Source organism: Pseudorca crassidens, chromosome 5 (assembly GCF_039906515.1).
Source record: "Pseudorca crassidens isolate mPseCra1 chromosome 5, mPseCra1.hap1, whole genome shotgun sequence".
In the NCBI taxonomy this organism is placed as follows: Eukaryota; Metazoa; Chordata; class Mammalia; order Artiodactyla; family Delphinidae; genus Pseudorca; species Pseudorca crassidens.
Window position 1 is genome coordinate 9,396,348 of NC_090300.1, and position 26,028 is coordinate 9,422,375.

General features: G+C 39.3%; 1 protein-coding gene across 6 annotated transcripts in view; it reads left to right on the top strand.

Moving 5' to 3' along the window:
- ZNF385D (zinc finger protein 385D) overlaps positions 1 to 26,028 on the top strand; it is a 944,809-nt gene that overhangs the window by 703,514 nt on the left and 215,267 nt on the right. The window lies entirely within an intron of this gene.

Genomic DNA, 26,028 nt, shown 5'->3' on the forward strand with positions numbered 1-26,028 from the left:
TCAAGTAGATGTCTAAAAACTTAAACATGTGTTTCTTCTCTCTGGACCTTTTACTTTAATTTTCAAATCTGTTATTTCTTTTCTGATTTAATAAAGAGGACCCTTATAATCACACTAGAGATACATTCCATGTATTCAGCACATTTTCTCTCTTAACTTAAAACAGTGTAGGGTTCTGGTACCAAGAATTTTCATTTTATTTTCTTCCTGCTCAGGCACAGTTCCTCAACTTAAGTCTTTCTTAAATGACCTTGTTTTGGGGGCTTTGTCAGCAGCCTTCTCAACAAAAGTTCAATACTTACCTGTTTTCACTCTTAAGCATGTCTTTATAAGTGGACAGATTCCTCTTATTTATCATCATCTTTTTTTGTACAAGCAGTGAGAATATTCCTAGGATGGAAATAGAAATAAGGATTGAAAAGGTTAGAAGCCAGTGAGTGACATTTTTTTCTAATATCATCTGATTCAGCTCTCAGCCGTTGTTATAATGCAGGTCTGAGTTTATCAATGACAGGACATGTCAACACAACCAAGGTGAAGGGGATTAGGACGCAAGGTCTCTGAATGCCCAGTGAGCTAAATAAAACAGATTTCTTACCTCCATGATGGATTTTAAAAAAATCTGCCCACAATTAGATCATTCTCCTTCAGGAGACAGAAGTGGGTCTTATTTATTTTAATCATGCTTTGTCATGGGGACTTTGGACCTGCCAAGGAGATGGTATGGTTACATACTAGCCTTTACTAAAGGACAAGGGAAAATCACAGTGATTTCATTGCTTTGGGGAGCATGAAGGATTTTCCATAGGAATATTATTTTGAAATTGATGGAACCAAAATAGAACAGCATAAAGATCATATTTCCAAAGTAGAGGTTTCTAATTCTAGGTATTTCAATAAGAGTAGAGGAAAAAATTGCTCAGAATCAAATTTCCTGAATGACCACAGTAAAGTCCCTGGGTTTCCTCTCTCTGAGCTCTTTGCCTGCTCCACTGTTAAGTGGCTTCTTGGCACCATTTTGCTTCCTGCCACCTGGAGATGATCCATCAGGGTGCTTTACCTGGCCTCTGAGACTACTTGGCCTCCTGTCCCTCACGTCTCATATCAGCTCTAGAGAAGCTGAGGTACAATTCCTGGAAGGTTGTAAAAGGCTGGGTTTTAAACTTTTGATTTGCCCTTTGGGAAACATGAAAAGCAAAATGATTAATTTGATTGGCAATGAGTATTATTTGTCATAAAACAAAGATGAGTGATATATGGAGCCATAGGACACTGAGCAAATGTCTTAATCCTCTTTGGTACTGTTTTGTCATCTTTAAAATAAAGGGAGTGGACCTGCTAATCTCTTCCTTTGGGGTTATCCCATTCAAAGTAGTTGAGCTTTTGTGGGCAAAGACAGCATTGCATGGTGGTCAAGCTGGACTCTGAGCTAGAATGACTGGGTTCAAGTCAGAGCTGCTACTCACCATCATCACGACCTTGGGTGAGTCACATAATCCTTATGTATCTCGATATCTTTGTCTGTAAAATGGGACTAATAACCTACTTTGTAGGCTTGTGGTCATGATTATGTGGGTTAAATCATTTAGAACAGGGCTCAGCATTAATAATCATTGCTTTAATGACAGGTATTATATTCATAAATAGCCTGTAAATCCTTATTTTGAATTTGGAGGTTCATTGACTAACTGATTGCCAAAGCTTTACTTCATTCTTTTTCTTCTATGATAATTTGGACTTGTGTTGTTATTTCTTCCATTTAAACCAAGAGACCCTCTGTTGCTCCACCTGTTGGTTATTTCCTTCTAGTGCTGGTCAAGCTGCAGCCAGTCATGGATTAAGCCATTTTTTTGTTTCCAACTGAGTGGAATGGTTGCAAAGCCCCCAATCTGGTAGTTTTGGACTGAGAATTATGATATAGAGCATCTCTTTAAGTAACAGCCCGAGTTCTTGATTTTGTAGCAGGTGTGATTCTCAATCTACAAATTCAGGGTGTGTTAAATGTAACATTTGATTGCTGTAAGTTGATTTTATTTCTGGCTCAAAAGCCCATTCCATTAGTCTGTAGGGAAGTGAAATTTAATGGTTTCAGGATGTGTGCTAAGGCTCTAGAATCTAACAGATCATCCACCCAGCTTTTGGTGGGAGACTTCCTCTGTTCATCAAGTTATGTGTCCACATAGGCAATCATGGTATGATGAGCCCCTAGTGAGCATGGCCTTTTAGGCCCAAACTCTTGACTTTGAACACACAAACTGGTGAGGCTCTAGCGGTGCCTCCCGCCTAGATGTGCGACACTGCTATTACCTCTTTCCCACCCCACAATTTTCTTTCATCTGACCTTTTGAAACAAAGTCCATGGTGATCAGAAACTGTTTTCCTGTTATATTTCTTCTCTGAGTATATGAGTATAGAATGGTCTATTTGGGATAAAGTGTGGCAGAATGGTAAAGGAAAGAAATTTCAGTTATATACATGTAACAAAATACACACGTGAATATCTGAGATTATTGTCCTTAAATAAGAGTATAAACCATTGGGTTCAGATGTGAGTCAGGAAGAATCATGAAACATCTGTTAAAAAAACACACACACAGGGCTTCCCGGGTGGCGCAGTGGTTGAGAGGCCGCCTGCCGATGCAGGGGACGCGGGTCCGTGCCCTGGTCCGGGAAGATCCCACATGCCACGGAGCAGCTGGGCCCGTGAGCCATGGCTGCTGAGCCTGCGCGTCCGGAGCCTGTGCTCCGCAACGGGAGAGGCCACAACAGTGAGAGGCCCGTGTACTGCAAAAACAAAGAAACAAACAAAACAAACAAACAAAACAACACACACACAGTTATGAGAGAAAGAAAAACAGATGTAGGATATGACCTGGGCTATGGATATATAAAAGGACATTCAATAAAATCATTAGGATCCCTTAATATACTTAAAGCCAACTTTAAGGAATAGCAACAGAAGCCATTCCCTTGACCTAGGGATGTTGTATCTCTGGTTGTTCCAGTAGCTTTCAGACAAGAGAAATTTTCCTTTAATTCCTCATATACCCCTACTCTATCCTTCAATCTCTTCACTGGAGTTTCAGTGCTTAGGACCATTCTTATCTCAGTGATCCCATTCTGTATGTGCATTTCTTGAAAGGAACCAATCCTGGAAATAGGTAAATGGTATTTAGTAATGAAATATTTCTTTTCTAAGTAGTGTGAGCTTGGTCCATTCAGTCAACTGCTAGTTATCAAGCATCTTCTATGTGCTAGGAATAGTGATAACAAAATTTATGTTATGACCTCTACCATGAAATAATTTAGTTTATAAAGAAGAAGCTGACAAATAAATAAATATTTATAAATATGGGTGCTTTTATAGAGAATGATGTCTAGGATAGAATGGCTGCTCAAGGACAGGAGTGAAAGGCTCTCCTTACGTTTGACTTAGTGAGGGATTGATGAGAAAAATAGAAACTATTCTAGGCATGCTGACAGGAAGGGAATTAATAGAAGGATTTAGATGCTTAAAAAACATTTGGAGGTGTTGGGCAAACAAAGGTCAGGGAAGGCTGTTGCTGGCTCTTGGTTTTTCTACTTGCTTTCACGGAGTCGGGAAGTTGCAGAAATACAGGATGCCCAGTAATCCCAGTTACTTTCATCCAAATCCCACGATTTCGGATTTTTTTTTTAAAAAGATAACAATAGATTATAATCCATTGAATAAAATAGGAATCCATGATTCCACACAGATATAATTAAACACAGAGAAGGTAAAGCTTTTACTTCCAGTAGAATGCCTGTGAATAAATGTAGGAGGAAAAATGAAAATAAAAAATTGGCATTTGGCAAACATGCAAGTTATTCAGCCAGGGGACGTATAGGGAACAGGATATTTACACAGTCTCCAGATATTTCCACACAAATACCTACTAATTACAAAGAAAAAAAGGAACTTTACAGTGGAGAAAACTAGCAGGCACCATCTGACTCAAATGATCAGTGTTATCATCTGTAATTCGGCAAATAAAGATCACGTGCCGCCCAGTAGGACACGATAAGACAGCTTCACTAATGTGATATCTGAAAGACGTGTATCTCGAGTACTTAGTGGGCTCTTGCAGTGAAAATTGCTGGCCGAGATCTGTGGGAACGTACACCTCAGGCTTCCTGTCTTTAGGATGTAAGGGGGAGCACATAAGAGCGGAAGCAGTGCTGAGTTGCCAACAGAAGACTTGACATGATGGCAGAAAGGAAAGGACTATTGAGAATCAGAAAAGCTAAAAGTTTCTGCAATCTTGGGCAAGAAGCTAAGTCCATCAGAGCCCCAGTGTCCTGTGCCAGAAAAGGATAGTGGCTAGCTATCTCTTAGGTTTGCTATCAGCGAGGTAGCTGAGTTTTAAAATGCTGGAAATGGAAGCAGAGAATGGGCTTGGGTAAGACCTTGGGATATTGTTTAGATTGGAGCTAACCTGTAAAAAATGGCTATACTCCCTGACAGTTTTCTCCAAAGGTCTCTGAACTGCCTTTTTGTTTTTCATGTCTCTAACATATTTTCTTCATATTCTGCTCAGTAGTCATGACAATAATGAACATTGAGAATGTCATTGAAAAGTACAAGTTTTGGAGGACATGTTGATGGGAGCTGACAGTGAACCTGACTCCGTGCTCTCCTCCCATGACTATATTTCTTGTTGGCATAAAGATTAAATGAGTAAGCTCGACCTAGTGCACCTGCGTAAGCCAGATACTCAGCAAATATTGAGTCTTGTCTCTTCCAGAAGATTCACAAGGAAGTGTAAGGAGGTCATGCAGAGTGCAAAGAGGCAGCAAGGTGTGCAAAAACAGGAGATGACTATTTTGTTTTTCAGTCTGCCCTGGCTAATATTCTTTAACAGTAAAAAAAAAAAAAAAAAAAGTAAATTAGCCTAGAAATTTTGACTCTGTCCTGTTCCTCTGTGTAATATGACTTCATTGCCAGAGAGGGAGCAAATGGGGAGGAAGAAAGGGGGAAAAGAAAGAGGCTGAGAGAGATCAAATCCTAGCATCTGACTCCAGTTCTTAGTTTTCAAAAACACTGACCCTACAAGCAACCAGCCATATAAACTTGAATGTGGCATTAGTTTGGGTTCAGAAATTTTATCAGTTGGTGGGGGGGCAGGAAAGTGAACTTGATGTGTCTTATAGGAGTGCTTCTCATAATTAGGATGCATGTGAAGAATCAAGGGAATCATGTTAAAATGCAAATTGTGATTTAGTAGTTCAGGGATAGGGCCTGAGATTTTGAACATATGTGGGTAGAGGGAGGGAAAGCCAGGAGAATGACTACATACACTGGACACTTCTTAAACGCTTCTGCAGAGTATCTCTTCATTCACTCAACAAATATTTATTGAGGGCCTACTATGTGCTGGGCCCTTAGGATTCCACAGCAAAACTAACAGGCCAAGTCTCTGCCACTGTGGAACTTGCTTTTTGGTGTATGTGTGGTGGGGCGTTGGGGACACTTGAAGCTATTGGTAGCTGCAGCTCTACCCCAGGCATGATCCTTCTACGGTGTGCTTTAGCTCCCAGAAATACTAGGAGCCTTCCTTATAGGGTGACATTGTTCAGGACTTTGGTCATAGGTGCCATTTATTGAATGCTTAGTATGCACCATATACCTGAAATCATCCCTTGCATCCCAACTGGTTAAAAGCAAAATTTTGCTGTGAAATTTTTAAGCTTTTATGTGTGTCACAATCTGCAAATTGTTGGCGAGAAAAATACAGGAATGAGTTTTTCATTCGTTTATTCGTTCAATGCTTTCTTCATTCTACAAACTTTTGAGACCACTGGAAAAATTCTATAGATTGAAAACTGTGCCTCCTAAAAATAGCTGCATCAAAAGTATCTGTTGTAAAGAAAGTACTAGTAAGTATAATGGAGAGGATGAGGAGGGAGAAGAGGTAATTCATCTCTTACTCACTGATTCACTCTCTGGGCATTTGTTAGGCACCAGCTATCTGTCTGACACTCTAGTAGACCTGGAAATACAAGAGAAAGAACAGGAGGAGTGGGAGGAATCGTCTTTGTAACTATGGCATCAACCCAGTTGATTCATCACTCTTGAAAATACTCTTCTATCAGCAGGTGGTAAAGGATCTAGATATAAAAACACTACATTAGGGTTTGCCTGGTGGCGCAGTGGTTGAGAGTCCGCCTGCCGATGCAGGGGACACGGGTTCGTGGCCCGGTCCGGGAAGATCCCACATGCAGCGGAGAGGCTGGGCCCGTGAGCCATGGCCGCTGAGCCTGCACGTCCGGAGCCTGTGCTCCGCAATGGGAGAGGCCACAACAGTGAGAGGCCTGCGTACCGCAAAAAACAAACAAACAAAACAACAAAAACCCACTACATTAGACAATAAGGTCTATGCAAGCATCAGACAATAAGGTCTATGCAAGCATGCGGTGAAATAGTTAAAACGTTCTATAAAGAACTCAGTAATTAAATCCTTAAATAAAGTCCTGTGAAAATAAGTGCTACCTGAGGCCAAGGGAAGGAGTGGTGACTTGGAGATGGCCAAGGAAAGCTATATGGTAAAAGTTAAGGTTTAATTTGGGATCCGTAATCGGTTCCAAATTTATCTCTTTCATTAAGTTATAGAGCCTGGGATATCACAAAGACTCAATACACATGTCTTTTTTTTTTTGAATTGTAACGTAGTTAGTTTACAATGTGTTACTTTCTGGTGTACAGCAAAATGACTCAGATATAGATATATATATAGATATAGATATAGATATATATCTTTTTCATATTCTTTTCCATTATGGCTTATAACAGAATATTGAATATAGTTCCCTGTGCTATACAGTAGGATCTTGTTGTTTATCTATTTTATATATAGTAGTGTGTATCTGCTAATCCCAAACTCCTAATTTATCCCTCCCCCACCCCCTTTCCCCCTTGGTAACCATAAGTTTGTTTTCTGTGTCTGTCAACACACATTTCTTGAATGAATGAGTGGAGGGTAGATGGATGCATGATAGAAAGATAGAAAGACAGATGATAGAGAGATGATAGATAGATAGGAAAAATGCTTGACAGAAAACTAATAGAGGAGAAATAGTCATTACAGTTGTATCATATGAAACATAAAGGGAGGAAATGTCTCAATGAAAAATTTAAAAATCTAAATACTGCTTCATACGTTAGATTATTTCTATTTAACTGAAGTTATTAATTTATGCAATTATTAGGAAATATAAGGGAACATAGCATCAAGCCATCCCCTTAATATGCATTTATAATTTTATGTTGGCTCATATACTTATTTACTCCCATTATATAAAAGGACAGTGATGTAAAAATCCCAGTGATTGCCTATAGAATGTATTCTAAAATCAGTGCTTTGTATTATTCATTAACTATTTCATGTGAGTCCAGAACGGCTGTCACCATAAAAATGTTGGTGAGGCACTTTAGGACTCTAAAAGGACAAATTTAAGTATGCTTAACATACAGAGATTATTCTGCAGGCTAAACATGCATTTATAATATTACAGGTGAATGACAAAAATACAGAACTCAAAATAGAAAATTTCAAATTCAACTTTTTGTTATCTTCAGATATATAGCCTTTAGGATCTTTATTTCCTCCATCTTTAAAATGGAAAGACTACCATATTTACTGGCACATTTTGTCTCCTGTTTTTTCAAAAATTATTCTTGACTTTGGCTTGCCCCTGTGGCTCTGTACTTTGTTACCTGATCCAGGTACGGGGATGCCTCCCCTCCCTCAGCCAGGATTAGAGTTAACAGAAACAGTGTTAATTACATCTCCATTTGTTTGGTTCAGAGAGATGTCAATTAAATTCAGTTTACACGGAGAAGTTGAGGAAGATGGCGGAAAAGACGCGGAGATCACCTTCCTCCCCACAGATACATCAGAAATATATCTACACGTGGAACTGCTCCTATAGACACCCACTGAATGCTGGCAGAAGACCTCAGACCTCTCAAAAGTCAAGAAAGTCCCCACGTACATGGGTAGGGCAAAAGAAACAAGAAAAAACAGAGACAAAAGAATAGGGACGGGACCTGCACCAGCGGGAGGGAGCTGTGAAGGAGGAAAGGTATCCACACACTAGGAAGCCCCTTCGCGGGCGGAGACTGCGGGTGGAGCGGCGGGGGGAGCTTTGGAGCCGTGGAGGAGAGTGCAGCAACAGGGGTGCGGAGGGCAAAGTGGAGAGATTCCCGCACAGAGGATCGGTGCCGAGTAAACTCACCAGCCCGAGAGGCTTGTCTGCTCACCCACCGGGGCGGGCGGGGCTGGGAGCTGAGGTTCGGGCTTCGGTCAGGGAGAGGACTGGGGTTGGCGGCGTGAACACAGCCTGCAGGGGGTTAGTGCACCACGGCTAGCCGGGAGGGAGTCCGGGGAAAAGTCTGGACCTGCCGAAGAGGCAAGAGACGTTTTCTTCCCTCTTTGTTTCCTGGTGCACGAGGAGAGGGGATTAAGAGCGCTGCTCAAACGAGCTCCAGAGATAGGCGCAAGAGGTGGCTATCAGCACAAACCCCAGAGACGGCCATGAGACGCTAAGGCTGCTGCTGCCGCCACCAAGAAGCCTGTGTGCGAGCACAGGTCACTATCCACACCCCCTTTCCGGGAGCCTGTGCAGCCCGCCACTGCCAAGGTCCCGGGATCCAGGGTCAACTTCCCCGGGAGAACGCACTGCGCGCCTCAGGCTGGTGCAACGTCACGCCGGCCTCTGCCGCCGCAGGCTCGCCCCGCACTCCTTGCACCTCCCTCCCCCCGGCCTGAGTGAGCAGAGCCCCCGAATCAGCTGCTCCTTTAACCCCGTCCTGTCTGAGCGAAGAACAGACGCCCTCTGGTGACCTACAAGCAGAGGTGGGGCCAAATCCAAAGCTGAGCCCCTGGGAGCTGTGAGAACAAAGAAGAGAAAGGGAAATCTCTCCCAGCAGCCTCAGAAGCAGTGGATTAAAGCTCCACAATCAACTTGATGTACCTGCATCTGTGGAATACATGAACAGACAAAGAATCATCCCAAATTGAGGAGGTGGACTTGAGAGCAAGATATATTATTTTTTCCCCTTTTCCTCTTTTTGTGAGTGTGTATGTGTATGCTTCTGTGTGAGATTTTGTCTGTATAGCTTTGCTTTCACCATTTGTCCTAGGGTTCTGTCCGTCATTTTTGGGTTTTTTTACTTAAAAAAATTTTTTTTCTTAATAATTATTTTAATAACTTTATTTTATTTTATCTTACTTTATTTTATTTTATCCTCTTCCTTCCTTCCTTCCTTCCTTCCTTCCTTCCTTCCTTCCTTCCTTCCTTTCTTTCTATTTTTCTCCCTTTTATTCTGAGCCATGTGGATGAAAGGCTCTTGCTGCTGCAGCCAGGCATCAGGGCTGTGCCTCAGAGGTGGGAGAGCCAACTTGAGGACACTGGTCCACAAGAGACCTCCCAGCTCCACATGATATCAAATGGCAAAAATCTCCCGGAGATCTCCATCTCAACACCAGCACCCAGCTTCACTCAACGACCAGCAAGCTACAGTGCTGGACACCCTATGCCAAACAACTAGCAAGACAGGAACACAAACCCACCCATTAGCAGAGAGGCTGCCTAAAATCATACTAAGTTCACAGACACCCCAAAACACACCACCAGACGTGGAAATGCCCACCAGAAAGACAAGATCCAGCCTCATCCACCAGAACACAGGCACCAGTCCCCTCCACCAGGAAGCCTACACAACCCACTGAATCAACTTTAGCCACTGGGGACAGACACCAAAAACAATGGGAACTACGAACCCTCAGCCTGCAAAAAGGAGACCCCAAACACAGTAAGATAAGCAAAATGAGAAGACAGAAAAACACACAGCAGATGAAAGAGCAAGGTAAAAACCCACCAGACCTAACAAATGAAGAGGAAATAGGCAGTCTACCTGAAAAAGAATTCAGAAACATGATAGGAAAGATGATCCAAAATCTTGGAAATAGAATAGAGAAAATGCAAGAAACATTTAACAAGGACCTAGAAGAACTAAAGAGGAAACAAGCAATGATGAACAACACAATAAATGAAATTAAAAATACATTAGAAGGTATCAATAGCAGAATAACTGAGGCAGAAGAACGGATAAGTGACCTGGAAGGTAAAATAGTGGAAATAACTACTGCAGAACAGAATAAAGAAAAAAGAATGAAAAGAACTGAGGACTGTCTCAGAGACCTCTGGGACAACATTAAACACACCAACATTCGACTTATAGGGTTCACAGAAAAAGAAGAGAAAGATAAAGGGACTGAGAAAATATTTGAAGAGATTATAGTTGAAAACTTCCCAAATATGGGAAAGGAAATAGTTAATCAAGTCCAGGAAGCACAGAGAGTCCCATAGAGGATAAATCCAAGGAGAAACACGTGAAGACACATATTAATGAAACTATCAAAAATTAAATACAAAGGAAACATATTAAAAGCAGCAAGGAAAAACAAAAAATAACATACAAGGTAATCCCCGTAAGGTGAACAGCTGATCTTTCAGCAGAAAGTCTGCAAGCCAGAAGGGAGTGGTAAGGCATACTTAAAGTGATGAAGGAGAAAAACCTACAACAAAGATTACTCTACCCAGCAAGGATCTCATTGAGATCTTTTTGTTCTTGTTGTTGGGGGTAGGAGTTTATTAATTAATTTATTTATTTTTGCTGTGTTGGGTCTTTGTTTCTGTGCGTGGGCTTTCTCTAGTTGCGGCGAGCGGGGGCCACTCTTCATTGCAGTGTGCGGGCCTCTCACTACCGCGGCCTCTCTTGTTGCGGAGCACAGGCTCCAGACGCGCAGGCTCAGTAGTTGTGGCTCACAGGCCCAGTTGCTCCACGGCATGTGGGATCCTCCCAGACCAGGGCTCAAACCCGTGTCCCCTGCATTGGCAGGCAGATTCTCAACGACTGTGCCACCAGGGAAGCCCCCTCTCATTGAGATTTGATGGAGAAATTAAAATCTTTACAGACAAGCAAAAGCTGAGAGAGTTCAGCACCACCAAACCAGCTTTACAACAAGTGCTAAAGGAACTTCTCTAGGCAAGAAACACAAGAGAAGGAAAAGACCTACAATAACAAACCCAAAACAATTAGGAAAATGGGAATAGGAACATACATATCGATAATTACCTTAAGTGTAAATGGATTAAATGCCCCCACCAAAAGACACAGACTGGCTGAATGGATACAAAAACAAGACCCATATATATGCTGTCTACGAGAGACCCACTTCAGACCTAGGGACACATACAGACTGAAAGTGAGGGGATGGAAAAAGATATTCCATGCAAATGGAAATCAAAAGAAAGCTGGAGTAGTAATTCTCATATCAGACGAAATAGACTTTAAAATAAAGGCTATTACAAGAGACAAAGAAGGACATCACATAATGATCAAGGGATCTATCCAAGGAGAAGATATAAGAATTGTAAATATTTATGCACCCAACATAGGAGCACCTCAATACATAAGGCAAATACTAACAGCCATAAAAGGGGAAATTGACAGTAACACAATCGTAGTAGGGGACTTTAACACCCCACTTTCACCAATGGACATATCATCCAAAATGAAAATAAATAAGGAAACACAAGCTTTAAATTATACATTAAACAAAAAGGACTTAATTGATATTTATAAGACATTCCATCCGAAAACAACAGAATACACATTTTTCTCAAGTGCTCATGGAACATTCTCCAGGATAGATCATACCTTGGGTCACAAATCAAGCCTCAGTAAATTTAAGAAAATTGATATCATATCAAGTATCTTTTCCAACCACAACGCTATGAGACTAGATATCAATTACAGGAAAAGATCTGTAAAAAATACAAACACATGGAGGCTAAACAAAACACTACTTAATAACGAAGTGATCACTGAAGAAATCAAAGAGGAAATCAAAAAATACCTAGAAACAAATGACAATGGAGACACGACAACCCAAACCCTATGGGATACAGAAAAAGAGTTATAAGAGGGAAGTTTATAGCAATACAATCCTACCTTAAGAAACAGGAAACATCTCAAACAGCCTAACCTTGCACCTAAAGCAATTAGAGAAAGAACAAAAAAAAACCCCACCAAATTTAGCAGAAGAAAAGAAATCATAAAGATCACATCAGAAATAAATGAAAAAGAAATGAAGGAAACGATACCAAAGATCAATAAAACTAAAAGTGGTTTTTTGAGAAGACAAACAAAATTGATAAACCATTAGCCAGACTCATCAAGAAAAAGAGGGAGAAGACTCAAATCAATAGAATTAGAAATGAAAAAGGAGAAGTAACAACTGACACTGCAGAAATATAAAAGATCATAAGAGATTACTACAAGCAACTCTATGCCAATAAAATGGACAACCTGGAAGAAATGGACAAATTCTTAGAAATGCACAACCTACCGAGACTAAACCAGGAAGAAATAGAAAATATGAACAGACCAATCAAAAGCAATGAAATTGAAACTGTGATTAAAAATCTTCCAACAAACAAAAGCCAAGGACCAGATGGCTTCACAGGCGAATTCTATCAAACATTTAGAGAAGAGCTAACACCTATCCTTCTCAAACTCTTCCAAAATATAGCAGAGGAAGGAACACTCCCAAACTCATTCTATGAAGCCACCATCACCCTGATACCAAAACCAGACAAAGATGTCACAAAGAAAGAAAACTACAGGCCAATATTGCTGATGAATATAGATGCAAAAATTCTCAACAAAATACTAGCAAACAGAATCCAACAGCACATTAAACGGATCATACACCATGATCAAGTGGGGTTTATTCCAGGAATGCAAGGATTCTTCAATATACGCAAATCAATCAATGTGATATATCATATTAACAAATTGAAGGAGAAAAACCATATGATCATCTCAATAGATGCAGAGAAAGCTTTCGACAAAATTCAACACCCATTTATGATAAAAAACCCTGCAGAAAGTAGGCATAGAGGGAACTTTCCTCAACATAGTAAAGGCCATATATTACAAACCCACAGCCAACATCGTCCTTAATGGTGAAAAACTGAAACCATTTCCACTAAGATCAGGAACAAGGCAAGGTTGCCCACTCTCACCACTCTTATTCAACATAGTTTTGGAAGTTTTAGCCACAGCAATCAGAGAAGAAAAAGAAATAAAAGATATCCAAATTGGAAAAGAAGAAGTAAAGCTGTCACTGTTTGCAGATGACATGATACTATACATAGAGAATCCTGAGGATGCTACCAGAAAACTACTAGAGCTAATCAATGAATTTGGTAAAGTAGCAGGATACAAAATTAATGCACAGAAATCTCTGGCATTCTTATACACTAATGATGAAAAATCAGAAAGTGAAATTAAGAAAACACTCCCATTTACCACTGCAACAAAAAGAATAAAATATCTAGGAATAAACCTACCTAAGGAAACAAAAGACCTATATGCAGAAAATTATAAGACACTGATGCAAGAAATTAAAGATGATACAAATAGATTGAGAGATATACCATGTTCTTGGATTGGAAGAATCAACATTGTGAAAATGACTCTACTACCCAAAGCAATCTACAGATTCAGTGCAATCCCTATCAAACTACCAATGGCATTTTTCACAGAACTAGATCAAAAAATTTCACAATTAGTATGGAAACACAAAAGACCCCGAATAGCCAAAGCAATCTTGAGAACGAAAAATGGAGCTGGAGGAATCAGGCTCCCTGACTTCAGACTATACTACAAAGCTATAGTAATCAACAGAGTATGGTACTGGCACAGAAACAGAAATATAGATCAATGGAACAGGATAGAAAGCCCAGAGATAAACCCACGCACATATTGTCACCTTATCTTTGATAAAGGAGGCAAGCATACACAGTGGAGAAAAGTCAGCCTCTTCAATAAGTGTTGCTGGGAAAACTGGACAGGTACATGTAAAAGTATGAAATTAGAACACTCCCTAATACCATACGCAAAAATAAACTCAAAATGGATTAAAGACCTAAATGTAAGTCCAGACACTATAAAACTCTTAGAGGAAAACATAGGCAGAAGGTTCTAGGACATAAATCACAGCAAATCCTTTTTGACCCACCTCCTAGAGAAATGGAAATAAAAACAAAAATAAACAAATGGGACCTAATGAAACTTCAAAGCTTTTGCACAGCAGAGGAATCCATAAACAAGATGAAAAGACAACCCTCAGAATGGGAGAAAATATTTGCAAACAAATCAACGGACAAAGGATTAATCTCCAATATTTACAAGAAGCTCATGCAGCTCAATAACAGAAAAACAAACAACCCAATCCAAAAATGGGCAGAAGACCTAAATAGACATTTCTCCAAAGAAGGTATACAGATTGCCAACAAACACAGGGAAGAATGCTCAACATCACTAATCATTAGAGAAATGCAAATCAAAACTGCAATGAGATATCATCTCACACCAGTCAGAATGGCCGTCATCAAAAAATCTAGAAAGAATAAATGCTGGAGAGGGTGTGGAGTAAAGGGAACACTCTTGCACTATTGGTGGGAACATAAATTGATACAGCCACTATGCAAAGCAGTATGGAGGTTCCTTAAAAAACTACAAATAGAACTACCATACGACCCAGCAATCCCACTACTGGGCATATACCGTGAGAAAACCATAATTCAAAAAGAGTCATGTACCAAAATGTTCATTGTAGCTCTATTTACAATAGCCAAGACATGGAAGCAACCTAAGTTTCCATCAACGGATGAATGGATAAAGAAGATGTGACACATATATGCAATGAAATATTACTCAGCCATAAAAAGAAACGAAATTGAGTTATTTGTAGTGAGGTGGATGGACGTAGAGTCTGTCATACAGAGTGAACTAAGTCAGAAAGAGAAAAACAAATACCATATGCTAACATATATATGGAATCTAAGAAGAAAAAAAAAGTCATGAAGAACCTAGGGGTGAGATGGGAATAAAGACAGAGACCTACTAGAGCATGGACTTGAGGATATGAGGAGGGGGAAGTGTAAGCTGTCACAAAGCGAGAGAGTGGTATGGACATATATATACTACCAAACATAAAATAGATAGGTAGTGGGAAGCAGCCGCATAGCACAGGGAGATCAGCTCGGTGGTTTGTGACCACCTAGAGGGGTGGCATAGGGAGGGTGGAAGGGAGGGAGACGCAAGAGGGAAGAGATATGGGAACATATGTATATGTATAACTGATTCACTTTGTTATAAAGCAGAAAGTAACACAGCATTGTAAAGCAATTATACTCCAATAAAGTTGTTTAAAAAAAAAAGTAATCACTTTTAAAGCAATTTACAGTCAAGCACTGTTCCTGGAGTTCCCTGGGTATTAAATAATCTAATCATCAAAACCCTAAGAGGGGGTTCCCTGCTGGTACAGTGGTTTAGATTCCACCTGCCAGTGCAGGGGACACGGGTTTGAGCCCCAGTCCGGGAAGAACCCACGTGCTGCGGAGCAGCTAAGCCCGTGCACCACGACTACTGAAGCCTGCGCGCGTAGAGCCTATGCTCCGCGATAAGAGAAGCCACCGCAACGCAACGAAGAGTAGCCCCCCCCCCCCCGCCTCGACGCAACTGGAGAAAGCCCGCGAGCAGCAACGAAGACCCAACGCAGCCAAAAATAAATAAATAAAATAAATTTATAAAACAAAATACCCTACGAGGAAACAATGATCACTAACTCCATGTTATTTTACAGATGAGGGAAACAGAGGCAGAGAAGTAGAGTAAGTAGAGCAGCACAGCCAAGGTCACACCACTAAGTAGCAGAGCCACACTGTGGACTCAGGAAGCTGGGTGCCATTCCTGCTCACGGAGGTGGTAGTCTTCCCATTCACCAAGGTCACTGAAATAAAATGAACACTGATAAACTCCCTTAGGAGTTTCAGGAAATAAGACACTTCGGTCCTTGAAGTGGGGACACTGCTTGCAATAGGCAGAATTCTAACAGAGCCCCTAAGACTCCTACTTACTGAAGTACAGAAACCTTCCACTTATCCAATCAAACTCTAAATCTAGGTGCTGTAGTGAAGGGATTTTGCAGATGGAATTAAGGTTCAAAATCAGTTGATTTTTTAAGATCGGGAGATTATTCTAGGTGAATGTGACCTGCTCAGGCACCCCATGAAAAGGACCTGAACTCTTCCTGAATTGAAGTACAAAAGGGACAAGAGGGAGAGTCTCCATTGCTGGCTCTGAAGAAGTCCAATGCTGTGGCAGGGAAGGCAAGCGAGAGGCCTCTAGGAGCTGAGACTGTCCCCCGACTGACAGCCAGCAAGGAAATGGGGACCTCTGTCCTGCAACTGCAGAATCTGAATTATGCCAACAAGCCGAAGAATCTTGAAGCCATTCTTTCCCAGAGCCTCTGGATGCTAACACAGCCAGACTGACATCTTGATTTCAGCTCTGTGACCCACACAAACTATGGTGAACATCCAACGTTTGGGGCTCAATGTCTTACACTTAAATTTCACGTGCTTTAACACTCTCGGGAGGGAACCCACATGTTCCCGTGTGTATCTGAGCAGGAAACCCAGTCACACTGTGCCTGGACTTCTGACCTACAGAACTGTGCACTAGTCAAATAGGTATTGTTTTCAGTCAGTAAGAGTGTACTGAAAGAATTAATATTCTACTCAACCTCCAGGTTCGTGAACAAAATAAGTGATTGTCATTGTTTTAAAAAAAAAATTCAGTTTACACATCAATAACTTCCTACGAAGTCTTTACAAATGCTGCTGTCACTAAAATAGGTAGGGAGCCAACGTAAAATTATGGGTAGAAAAATAAACCTGTCTTTCTTAGCCACAATGGTAGAAGGTGTGGAAATTTTGCAGGTGAAAAATACCATAGTAAATATGGTATTGATTGCTAAGTTCCTTGCCCTTTGAAGACAAATGTAGCAGATTTCTAGCCAGTTCTGTGCTTTAAGTGCACCATATTTGTACAACAGAAGCATCTTAAGAAACATATGGTTATTAAATCTTTCAATATATGTCTTCATGCTGAAACAGGTACGTAAGCATGTTTGCTGAGCCCTACACCTTCCTGTGAACCAAAAACTGTAAAAGTCAAGCCTACTTATAAGGACCCTCAAACACAAAATGAATTAAATACAGGATATCTAGGCTTGAAAATAAAAGGTTAAACAATTGCACACCACACAGATATTTTTTCTGTTTTAATGCTTGTTTACTCTTTGAGCAGGTAACATGTTTTTCTATCATTCAAAATGTGACCAAGTAACATATTTTCCTTTATTTTTGTGACGAGAACAAAAAAGTTTCCCTTATTGCTTTTCCCTTGCCACTCAGTTCTCTTTTCAGTGACAATCTGTGTGGTCACTGGCTTTTGTATCTATCCTTCCAGTGATATTTTGAGGTATGAGCGTGTTCCTCTCACTAAAGATTGAGGCATAATACACATTATGTATTTATTTTCCTTTTTCAGTCCATCTGTCATAATAAGCTGAAGCTTTGCTTTTGCAAGAATATATATTGGACCTGTTTGCTTTCTTACTAACTGTGATCCTGGGCAACTAAGGGAACCTGAATAAGGGACTATCTAAGCTCCTAGCTTATTATGGAATCCAGCAGCTCTTCGGGAAATTCCCTGCTCCACACTTACAGACATTTTAAAAATGGAAGAAACATTTTAGAATTAATTTGTGTCTGCTGCAAATCACTTATTTTACAGATAAGCCTAGAATGATGGAGAGATTTCCAGTTTCATGGCTCAGAAGTGGTAGAGCTAAGAGAAAACTGAGACCCCTGACTTCTGTTTCTCATGAGGATGCTAAACATTGAATCATAGCATTAAGAGTTGAATTGTGTACCCCCAAATTTCCTAACCCACGGTGCTTTGGAAATGTGACCTTATTTGGAAATATGGTCGTTGAAGATGTAATTCGTTAAGATGAGGTCATTAGAGTGACCCTAATCCATTATGACTAGTATCCTTATAGAAAGGGGAAATCTGGACACAGAGACAGTCATAGAGGGAAGATGATAAGAAGAGACGTGGGGAGAACACCTTCTACAAGCCAAGAAGAGAGGCCTAGAACAGATTCTGTGCTCACAGCCCTCAGAAGGAAGGACGCAGCCCTGCTGACACTTTGATTTTGGACTTCTAGCCTCCCGAACTGTGAGACAATACATTTCTGTTGTGGAAGACACCCAGTATGTGATACTTTGTTAGGGCCACGCAAGCAAGAAAGGATTCTTAGAGCCATCTGGCCTACGTACCTACACTTGCACTCTACAATGTTTCTGACAACTTGTAATCCAGCTTTTTACTTAACTATCTCCTGTGATGGCAAATAAGTCTACCCCTGGGGTAGGGGGTCTCTCCACTGTAGGTCACCTACACTGTAAAGAAGTTCTCTATTGGAGCCACTGCCAGCTCCATATACCTACTTTAAAACGAGGAAGAAGATAAAACACAGTATGTTGCTTTTTTGTAAAAAAAAATGTTTATTGATCACAGACTAAGTGACAAGGGCTATTAAGGAAGACAATTTTACACCCACCTTTTAAAAAATACAATTTCATGAGAGCCTTACGTATTATAAGTGTCATCTGGACGACATAGGTAAGGAAACCCAAAGGTGTGAAGTAAAATAACTTGCCCCAAATTACACAAGTAGTGAATCACCGAGTCATGGCTAGATTTAGATGCAGTGATCCAAGCCCAGTGCAACTTCATCTATGACAAGCCTCTCTTGCCTGCAAACGGTTGTGGTTTCTTTTTTTCATTATTATTTTTTATTTTATATTGGAGTATAGTTGATTTACAGTGTTGTATTAGTTTTAGGTGTACAGCAAAGTGATTCAGTTATACATATATGTATATCTATTCTTTTTCAGATACTTTTCCCATACAGGTTATTACAGAGTACTGAATAGAGTTCCCTGTGCTATAGAGTAGTTCCTTGTTTATCTATTTTATATATAATAGTATGTATATGTTAATCCCAACCTCCTAATTTATCCCCCACCCCCTTTCCCCTTTGGTAACCATAAATTTGTTTTCTAAGTCTGTGAGTCTGTTTCTGTTTTGTGAATAGTTCATTTGTATCATTTTTTAGTTGTCGTGTCTTTCATCAGCTGTCAGAGCCTTCGTATACATTATAAGCTAATTAACTAAATAATCTGTAGCTCCTGAGAAGGCTTAACTCCAAGACAGTAAGCTATTTCCTAAATAATATCCTGGCTGTGATCGGACAGTTATGAAAAGGAACATCTAGAGCTTCAGTGGACTTTATATAATGTCACCCTCACAAGCATTCATGTTGTATATGGCCAGTCATCATTAGGGGCATAAATAACTTTAAGTGGTAGTAAATGTTAAGAATCTATTCCTATCCTAGTAACAATTTTAAGACTCAAAACCCATCTGCACACATAAGAAAAAATACCAAACTTAGAATCTAAAAGGTCTGAGTTCTATGTCTAAAAGACAAAAGCCTGAGTCCACGTTTTCTCATCTGTGAAACTAGAGTATAATCGTATTGACCTCATAAGAGTATCTAAAGGTGTTATAGGTTGAAGGTGCTATAGAAATGGTAGGCATTAAGGAAGTCTACTGAATTCTGAACTCTGGGCTCTGGTGTTGGGACCCTAATGAGCATCTTTTACAACCTCCTGAAGGTGAGTCCTTTGCCCCTTAAATGTTGAGCATCACTGAATTCCATTCTGTGACCAAAATTGGTGGGAAAATCCATTTTCACAGTGAAGTACAGATGAAAGCGTAACCTTCTCAGACTGTCTTTTGAGAAAAGTTGCACACCTCCCAACACGAATGTAAAGAACAGTGTTAACGCTGTTTCTCATGACTCTTTGTCAAAGGAATGAGAACTTTTTGCCAGCAGACTATTTGGTTTTATGACTCAGTGCTTCTCAAAGTATGGTTCTCAGACCTGTATGTTCCTGGCTAAGAACTGATTCCAGGTCAGAAATAAGATAAGTGCTGAGATTTAATGTGAGCAGCATTCAGATGTTATAGCAACTTAGGAGAGCAAATGGACATCTGTTGAAGCTAGTAAAGAATTGTGACATATTTTGCATATCTTTGTCATTTCATTTTTTCTTTTAATTCATTTTTGTTACATTTCTTAAGAGTTTTGGCTTATGATTTATGGGGGGAAGCAGGTCCTTCAACCAAGAGGTTTGGGAAGCAGTGGTCCGTTACTCTGAAGGTTTCAGATTCCATCTACACATCAAAAGTGAAGGGTTTATTATTTATTTATTTATTCATTTGTTTATTTATTTATTTTTGGCTGCATTGGGTCTTTGTTGCTACGCACGGGCTTTCTCTACTTGCAGCGAGTGGGGGCTCCTCTTCCTTGTGGTGTGCAGGCTTCTAATCGCGGTGGCTTCTTTTGTTGTGGAGCACGGGCTCTAGGTGTGAGGGTTTCAGTAGTTGTGGCTCACGGGCTCTGGAGCATGGGCTCAGTAGTTGTGGCGCACGGGCTTAGTTGCTGCATAGCATGTGGGATCTTCCCGGGCCAGGGATCGAACCTGTGTCCCGTGCATTGGCAGGTGGATTCTTAACCACTGCACCCCCAGGGAAGTCCCCATGAGGGGATTTTTGAAGCAGTTATTAAATTTAGGTAAGTCGCACGGTATTTGGTTGAGGAAAGAGCAAATACAATTTGACTCAAATTCCTTTAGCTTTACCCGGTTTTCCTGATCCTGGTGACATGTGGCAATGGCAAATGGCTTCCTCTGAAACTCATAAATCAAGACAGTACTAGTGACAAAAGTAGGAAAATTTGCATTTTGCAAATTTTCCTCTCTCTGAAGCATAGCCATTTATGCCACATTTTATCTTGAGTTTGGGCAAATAATTAGGTAGTAAAATTAGTAGTTAATTATTGAGCTTCCCTTTTTGAACAATCTGAAATGGAATTTTACTTCAAGGACCTTGATGAGGGATTTTAAAGAACTGAAAAAAAAAGAAAAAGAGGAAAATTTAAGTGACTGTATATGGGGATAAGATACTTCATAGTTTTGATGTCTACATCCAAATTATTTTTTTAAATAGAAACTAGAATAAACAGTCCAGTAGTACAATAAGTTGGGAACATTTTTTAAACCAGTTTTTTAAAAGCAATCACATAGAAAAACAGTTAGTTTTACCAAACATCCTTGTGTTCTTTAGAACCTCTACGTATACATACAGTTTTAGTGCTTCTGTGACTTCTGTCACGTGCTACATTGAAAAGCAACAGTCTCTGCTTTTCTAGGAACGTGAGGTAGGAAAGATAGACAAGAGAGGTAAACAGCCCTTTCTGGCACTTTCTACATTTACAGAATTTATATACTCAGATAGATGGTGCTTGTGTGTGATGGGCTATGTGGGGATCCTGGCCTTTTTTTTTTTTTTTTGATAATTTTATCTGTTTTTTAAAGTAAAAAAAAATCCAGAAAATACTAATTTGACCTCCAGAGTCAATTTAATTAATTTTAACTTAATTAGCTCTTAGACTACCTATCAGGTCCTATTGACATACTCTGGGTTTGAAATCCTGGTTTGGAATGAGGCAGAGAAATAAAGTAGAATGATTTTAAGCTCAGAGTTTGTTTGTTTTTAATTCTACTTACCTAAAATTATAGTAAAAGTTCAGAATTTTGAAGAAAAAAGTATATACACAAATGCATATGTATGTTTATGCATGTACACATGCTTTTTACTGGGGATCATGGTTTAAAATAATGCAAGTATGTGGAAACCTCCTGCATAGGTGTTTCATGAAGCTTAATTCAGAGATGTTCACTGCAGCAAATTTTTAAAATTTATTTTATTGAAATATAGTTGATTTACAATGTTGTGTTAATTTCTGTTCTACAGCAGAGTGACTCAGTTTTACATATATACACATTCATTTTCATATTCTTTCCCCTTATGGTTTATCCAGCAATGTTTTTATTAGCCAAAACAACCCCCAAAACACGTAACAATTAATATGATTATCAAAGGAAAAATAGATATCTACACTGAGATCTATTTTGAAATGTACCTTAAGAGACGTTTGAAATGAAAAAATGGTTTTTATGTGGAAATATCTTAAAAGCATAATGTCAGGTGGGGAGGAAACACAAGTTGCAAATTGTGTACAGAATTATAGAATATACGTGTGTGTGTGTGTGTGTGTGTGTGTGTGTGTGTGTGTATTTTGAAATCATGTGGCAATTAGAGAGAGAGAGAGACTGAGATTGATTACCAGCATATAACATGGGCTGGAAGGTCATGCGTCAAATCTTAGTTTGCAGATGGCTCTGAGGAATGACTGAGTGACAGGAGGCCTGGTGAAGGGAACAAAGGACATGTCTGTAGCATTCAAGTTTTCTTATTTAATAAAAGACATATCTGTAGCAAAAATAGAGTTAGTAGCCTGTAGTTTTTCATTCTATAAATGAATATTATAACTATTATAATATTCTATATTTTTATATACTAAAAAACTTTTCAAACTGTATACGTTGCAAATATCTTCAGCAAAATACTTAATTGCACCATGTACTACCTATAATATATGATTAGTTAAGGGCCCAGCTGATACTAATACTTAGATGTGCCCCCTAGTTTGTATTTTCTGATCGACATGGCCCCAGCTCTGAGATTTCTGTGTCACACTTAGCATTTGGCTTGCTGAAAGGCCTTGTCGAGCTATTTAGATTAATATCTAGGTGGAAAGGCTAATGCATTGATTCTTGTTACCTCTCCTATTAGATGAGATTACAAAGTCAATCAGAAAACATGTTGACCAAGCTTGGCAACTTATTCCTAAAATCCAATTTCAAATTTAATCATTATAGACATTATCATTTAAACACTTGCACGTTCAGTGAAGGTCAAGGAGGTTAGTAAAATTTCTGGTTTGTATTATTAATACCGATTGTAATGGAATTTGATTGAGATAGTGCTAGGTTATATCAAGTTTCATAGCATAGCAGGGATGGTATTTTAGGGTAGTGGGCAAATTAATATCACTGTTTAAACACTGCCGTTTGAGTATCTCTCAGAAGTGGGCAACTTTATTTACACATCCTTAGAGCAAATTGTTCCAGCCAGCAAATTAAAATGTCAAGTTGACACTTAATTTTCTGTTGAAAGCTCTGTGTTTTTCAAGGAATTGCTGTCGTTTTTAGATAACCACTGGGTTCTGAATATTAGGAAAATTTTTATTTTAGAATCAAGGATCATTGAGTTTACCATATCTGTCATATAACTCCTTAATGAAGTTAAAAAGTCCAATTTAAATAAGTTGATTGACTGGACTTGACTATACATTTAACCATTATTCTAAACAATTTTAGTAATAACTTGTAGAAATCTCTCCTCACCACTAAAAAAACAAAGGAAAAAAATCCAGACGGCTGTGCTTCCAAATACAATGAGAACCAGGGCACCAGAGCACCATTTCCTCCACACAATAGAGTTTAGTGATCACAGATATACTATATGGTATATCTGATGAATATATTCATCTTTAGCTGAATGAAAATGTGATAAGCCAGAACATAAATGAGGTAATACCTTATAGGCTCTTAGCCTCAAAATTTCCCTTCACTTTTTTCTTTTAAGAAACTGTCACAGAGAACAGACTGGTGGTTGCCAAGGGGGAGGGGCTAGAGGAGGGATGGAGTGGGAGGCTGGGGTTAGCAGATGGAAGCTTTTATATAGAGAATGGATACACAACAAGGTCCTACTGTACAGCACAGAGCACAGAGAACTATATTCCATATCCTGTGATAAACCATATTGGAAAAGAATATATATATTCTTATATATATATATATATATATATATATAAGAATATATATATAAGAATATATATTCTTATATATATATAAGAATATATATATTCTTATATATATATATTCTTATATATATATTCTTATATATATATACACGTATGTATATATATAACTGAATCACTTTGCAGTGCAGCAATAATTAACACTACATTGTAAATCAACTATACTTCAATAAAAAATGTCAGATAATTGTATGAGTCTGCACAATGTATTTCTGGCAAAAATAAAAATGTAAAAGCTAACATACGCCATAAAAGGAAAACAACCCACAGCAAATTCAACAAACTTCGTATCTGTTGAAGAATTCTGCAAGCATCACATGATGACTCTCACTCTTTTCAAAGCCAAATGCACTCTTCTCAGAAACCGTTGGTTTGTCCAGAATGAGGAGGAAACACCCCACACCCTGTGCTACATTCCTCGGTTTCTAACTTCACTGAAAAGTGTTGGGAATCTGACAGGAGAGCATGCAGAACAGCGAAGCCTGAATTGCTCTCAGAATTCTTCTGAAAGCGTGGTCCATTTTGTTCTTTATCCTAAAGAGCGTATCACTTGCGGATGCCTGTGAGCTGTTGGAAGGAATTTTTTTAAATGTATGTCTTAAGGACTTTCATGCCTAATAAAGAAAAACACATGAATGTAACCACTTCTTTCTCCGCTGCTTATTGTGCTGTCTGCTTTACCTCGTTAAGAAGGCTTCTATGGTCGTTGGCAAGGAGAGAGGCATTAGTTTGACTCCTAATAAAGCCAAGTAAACCTAAAAGAACATCCTGAAAAAATACTCACCGCAGGAGCAAAGAAAAATGTTCCAAGTTGAGTATTGGCTCCTGAAATCATATCTGGGATTTAAAGTTTACAACACATGGAATTTGTTTATGTTTAATATACAATGCCATAGGTGTTCAGAAATGTTGATTACATATGTAATACCTCATGCCCCGCTTTTATTTTGGCCAACCTTCGCACACCTTCAGTTTTTGAAATACTAAGACTCCAGGTTGCTTCCCTGCTCGTCATATCTTTGGATCTTCCTGCTAGCTTCATCGTTTGACTGTAAATATGGTAATTAGTTCTGTGATTGCTGTCTGATTCCATATTTAGTACATTGGCTTGCTTCAATGGAGTCTGTTTTCTATCTTTCTGTGGATGTATTGGCTGGTTGGTAGCCATTATTTTTAACTGATGTTGACAACTTGTATTTTTTCAGTAGGTGATGTGGAAGAATAAATGGCCCTAGATTTCTCTCATGTCCTGAGAATATCTGTAGATACTTTCTTCTTTTTCTTATTTTTTTAAGAATGACATAAACGGGGCTTCCCTGGTTGCACAGTGGTTGAGAGTCCGCCTGCCGATGCAGGGGACACGGGTTCGTGCCCCGGTCCGGGAAGATCCCACATGCCGCGGAGCTGCTGCGCCCGTGAGCCATGGCCGCTGAGCCTGCGCGTCTGGAGCCTGTGCTCCGCAACGGGAGAGGGCACAACAGTGAGAGGCCCGCGTACCGCAAAAAAAAAAAAAAAAAGAATGACATAAACGAATGGTCTAAAGAACACCATTATAATAAAACCTGTATTTTATCTATACCCTTTAAAAAATTTGTCTTTATGTGGAATACTGATATGTAAAGACCTGACCTAAGGAATTCTGCTTCGAAAAAGCATTAATGTAAGTTTCCTAATTGTGAACTTTGCTCTCATAAATGTTGGCTCTTGATAATGTGAGTATTAAGTAGCAGTTTATTGGGAAGTAAACATTTATAAATATATAAATGTGTTTACCAGCTTGATTGCTAGCAGATGATATTCAACCACAAGTTATATGAACTAGTAGGGAATGAATACAAACTGAAAACTTCGTTAATAACTAGTCTCATTTAAGGTGTTTAGGACATAAGGATTCCATTGTTCGTTTACATTTTAAAATATAAAATACTCATATTATTGCCATAAAAGTGGCAACTTGTTTGTTGGAATGAACATTTTTCATGGTCACTTCAACAGCATGGCTACTTTCTACTTGTCTGCAACCTTTTACTCATTCATTAGTTCAAGAAATATTGCTACTGTCAAATTTCTAGTCATGGGAGATAGACAATGACCAAGACCCAGTCGTTCTCTTCAAGGATCTTAGAGTCCTAATACAGGGAACCTGAAAAAAATTATTTTA